The sequence below is a fragment of the Odocoileus virginianus genome, chromosome X, assembly GCF_023699985.2.
Source record: "Odocoileus virginianus isolate 20LAN1187 ecotype Illinois chromosome X, Ovbor_1.2, whole genome shotgun sequence".
NCBI lineage: Eukaryota > Metazoa > Chordata > Mammalia > Artiodactyla > Cervidae > Odocoileus > Odocoileus virginianus.
The window spans coordinates 5773314-5778465 of record NC_069708.1 but is presented as its reverse complement, the minus strand read 5'-3'; positions in this window follow the sequence as shown (position 1 = coordinate 5778465).

Sequence of the window (5152 nt, the reverse complement as noted above, 5' to 3'; positions counted from 1 at the left end):
AATGAGATCCAACTAAACATCTATCAAAAATTAAAGAAACTGACAACACCCAGTATTGGCCAAGATATGGAACAACTGGAACTCTCAAACACTGCTTCCAGGAATGCAAATTGGTACAATCACTTTGGAAAAATGTTTGCCAATATCTACTATAACTAGACACAAGGCTGACCTTATGACTTAGCAACTGCACATTTAGATTTATTCCCAAGAAACTGAGGGTGAAAGTCAGGTATGCAAATGTTCTTAGCAGCTTTGTTCATAATAGCATCAAACCACAAACTCAAATACCCATCGACAGTAAAATGAATAAACAAACTATGGTATATTCATTCAGTGGAATACTACTCTACAATGAAAAAGAATGAACTACTGCTATACTCAAAACAACATGCATTTGCGTCACAGACATAATGATGAAGACAAAAAGTGAGACACAAAAGAGTAGATTCCATTTGTCTAAGTTTCAATAATGGGCAAACAAAATGTACAGTGATAAAGTGAGAGGAATGGTTCCCTCTGGGAATATGCTATGAATGACAAGGTCATGAGGGAACCTTTCGAGGTATTGGAAATGTTCTCTATCTTGATCTGAGTGGTACTTATCCTAGTGTATGTGTGTATGTGTAGTGTGTCAGAGCAAAAGTTCCTGGAGCTGAAAATTTGAGATTTGTGTGCTTTACTGTAATATTTTATACCTCAGTAAAAATTTTTTTAAAAATGAGCAAATCTTTAAGACATGTAAAGAAAAAGAAGTTAATTGATGACAATGTACAAAATATTAACAAAGAATTGAAATTTTCAGTGCTATCTTTGAGCCATACTAAAAACTGTCAAATACTCAAAATGATAAGGTAGTTTTTAAACCTCTGCCAGTATGACTATTCCATCTTCACATGTACTTTCCCACAAAAAGCTTCATCAATTCAAACAGGCTTGCCAACTGTTTCTGATGTCCTTGAAGCATTTCAGTTCCCATTCAACATCATTTAAAAAATATCTTCATGAACATTTTATTGATGAGTGTACTGGTTTCTCTCCAAACATATGTTTATGTATGTATGCTGTATTCAATTATGTAAAACCTGGGTGATTACTTGCAGCATTGTTGACTGGAAAAAGAGAGCTATGAACAGACCTACAAGGTGGAAAATTTCTCTTTGTTCTTGGGAGTCCTGATGCAATTAGGACAGAGTTCTCTGAAAAACCAGCTAATGCTCAAAAAGGATGATTAATTTGTAAATGGTGCTAATGATTTGCCTCCATACATATGGTTATATCAACTGATGTCTGAAAAATAAAAATAATGCATACTGACCTTTCCAAGGTATAGGCTATTCCTTGAGTTCCATAACAAAATAGATTATCAATACATTAACCCTCCAGGGATTTCCCTGTAGGTACAGTGGCTAAGACTTCATCCTCTCAATGCAGGGGGCCCAGGTTCCATCCCTGACTGGGGAACTAGATGCCACATGCCACAACTAAGACCAACTAAATAAATAAATATTATAAAAAGAGACACTATCCCTCTGACTCTGATAGCACTGAAGACCAAATGTCACAGCAAAATAAAGCCAAGAGTCCTTCCAAATACTGTTTATGGGCAGAGTGTTTTATTTTACTCCATCTATATATTCATTATATTTAAAATTCTGTTAAGACATTTCTCCTACAAAAGGCATAAGTTACTTCACGTAACTTACTCTCTTTCATTATGAACATATTAAGGCCCTACTGGCCAAATTTTGTTTTAAACTTTGATCACACACACAAAATTTTAGGCCCAGAGCAACACACTTTGAAAGTGGCAGGGGCTCTTCATGTTGTGGATAAGGTGTTTGGAAGATCTGGAATGAGGAGGGATTAGACAGAGTCATTGGTGGGTGTGTTTACTTAGGAAAGAGAGAGAAAGCATAAGATCATGTTCTAATGAGATGTCATGTGGGAGAAGCACTTTTAATCATAAAAAATTGTAGCTTTTATGCCACTGAGATTCCGAAAGTGCCAAGAAGGAGCTAACACACAATCTCACTTCATTATAAGATTAAGAACCTGAGATACAAGGAAAATAAGTGCTCACCTAAAATTAACATGTAAACTGAGTCCCGGAAAATCCTGAGTTCCTGATCTCTAAGCACTGTTCATGAATTACCCTAGGAAGCTTTAACTTTGGTTGCAGGCAGAATTAAGATTTTTAAATGATTTTTTAATACATAGTATATTCCCATGTTTCAAAATTGAAATGATTTAAAGAGTTGACAGTAAAATTCTCTCTTCTGTTTCTGTCCCTCAGCCACCTTGCTCACCTTCCCAGAGGCAATTTAGTGTTACCACTTTCTTGGGGATCCTTCCAGAGATATTTAGGAGAGAAAATACAAAAATGCACATACAAAGATTTTCAAATTTGGCACAAACTGCAGCATACCAGACATGAGACTCTGTACCCTGTTGGTTTAAGTATAACATGGACATCATTCCAGATCAACAGTATAGTTTCTATATGTGCTATTTGTATGACAGCAGTATCATCTATTTTTCCCATTTTCAGGAGCATTATGTGGTGAACTAAAATCACATAGAGGGACATTCCTGGCGGTCCAGTGGTTAAGACTTCGTACTTCCAATGCAGGGGGCGTGGGTTCCATCTCTGATTAGGGAACTAAGATCCCACATGCCACATGGTCAAATGAAATAAAAGCACATAGAAACAGGGTTTATACAGATCATGGCTCCATCACTTACCAACTAGCTTTGAGATTGGGCAAGGCACCTAATTCTCTGAACCTCAGATTCTTCACTTAACGATGTTGGTAATGCCTTCCTCACAGGATAGTTGTGGGAATTCTAAGAGCTTGAAACTGGAGTCAGATGACCTGGCTAACTGAACTTTTATATGATCTTGGGCAGTTATGTGATCTCTTGCAGCCTCAGTTTTATTTGTTCCATGTTCACTTCCATAGACAATCACAAACAGAAAAGTTCACCGATCTTAAGAGTACTGTTCAAATTATCAAAAAAGAAACAAATTCACATGATCCTGACATAGGTCGAACAATACATGACCGGAAACCTAGAAGTCCAATCTTTGTGCTATTACTATTCCCTCTCCAAAGGTAACAGCATCCTGACTTCTAATATAATCTTACATGTTTTTAAATTTTATATAAATAGAATGAATAGATATGTAAGTTTTGCTGTCTTCTGGTCAACATTTGGCTTGATAATCATCCATATTGTTGAAATAGTGGTAGTTCTTCAATGTCATTGTAGAGTTGTAAGAATTTGGCAGAAATTATTCATCTTACATAATGAACAAATATTGATTTACTTTTACAAACACAGAAAACCCACACACTTATGGTCAATTAATTGATGACAAAGGAGGTAAGAAGATGCAATGGAGAAAAGACAGTCTCTTCAATAAGTGGTGCTGGGAAAACTGGACAGCTCCACGTAAAAGAACAAAACTAAAACATTCTCCAACACCATACAGAAAAATAAATTTGAAAATGGATTAAAGATTTAAATATAGGACCTGATATTCTAAAACTCCTACAGGAAAACATAGGCAGAAAACTCTTTGATGTAAGTTGCAGCAATCTTTTTTGATCCACTTCCTAGAGTAATAAAAATAAAACAAAAATAAACAAAAGGGATCTAGTTCAAAGTAAAAGCTTTTACACAGCAAAGGAAACCAACTGAAACACAACCCACAGAATGGGAGAGAATATTTGCAAACAAAATGACAGATAAGGGATTAATTTCCAAAATACACAAACAGCTCATAAAGTTCAATATCAAAAACACAAACAATCCTTAAAACATGAGAAGATCTAAATAGACATTTCTCCAAATAAGACATACATGTGGCCAAAATGCACATGAAAAGATTCTCAACATTGCTAATCATTAAAGAAATGCAAATCAAAACTACAATGAGGTTATCACCTTACAGCAGTCAGAATGGCCATCATCAAAAAATCTACAACCGATAAATGCTGGAGAGGGTGTGGAGGAAAGAGAAGCATCACTATTGGTGAGAAGGTTAATTGGTATAGTCACTATGGACAATACTATGGAGGATCCTGAAAAACTAAAAACAGAGTTACCATATGATCTAGCAATCCCACTCCTAGGCACATATCTGGAAGAAAGCATACTTTGAAAAGATACATGCAACCCAATGTTCACAGAAGAACTATTTACGATAGTCAAGATATGGAAGCAACCTAAATGTACATCAACAGAGGAATAATAAAGAATATGTAGTACATATATATAATGGAATATTACTCAGCCATAAAGAAGATCTCTAGTCTTTCCCATTCTATTGTTTTCCTCTATTTCTTTGTATTGTTCATTTAAGAAGGCCTTCTCACCTCTCTTTGATATTCTCTGGAACCCTGCATTCAGTTGGGTATATCTTTCCCATTCTCCCTTTCCTTTTACTTCTCTTCTTTCCTCAGCTATTTGTAAAGCCTCCTCAGACAACCACTTTACCTTCTTATATTTCTTTTTCTTTGGGATGGTTTTGGTCACTGCCTCCTACACAATGTTTTGAACTTCCATCCATAGTTCTTCTTCATCTGTCTTAGGTGGCCTTGCACAGCATGGCTCATAGTTTCATTGAGTTACCCAAGAAAGGATGGGCATGATACAGGACAAAAACGGTAAGGACCTAACAGAAGCAGAAGAGATTAAGAAGAGGTAGCAAGAATACACCAAAGAACTATACAAAAAAGGTCTTAATGACCTGGATAACCATGATGGTGTGGTCACTCACCTACAGTCAGACATACTAGAGTGTGAAGTCAAATGGGCCTTAAGGAAGCATTACTATGAACAAAGCTAGTGGAGGTGATAGAATTCCATTGGAGATTATTTAAAATTATAAAAGATGATGCTGTTTAAGTGCTGCACTCAATATGCCAGCAAATTTGAAAAATCCTGCAGTGGCCATAGGATTGGAAAAGGTCAGTTTTCATTCCAATCCCCCCAAAAAGGCAATGCCAAAGAATATTCAAACTATTCTGCAATTGTACTCACTTCACATGCTAGCAAGTTTATGCTCAAAATTCTTCATGCTAGGCTTCAGCAGTACACGAACTGAGAATTTCCAGATGTACAAGCTGAGTTTTGAAGAGGCAGA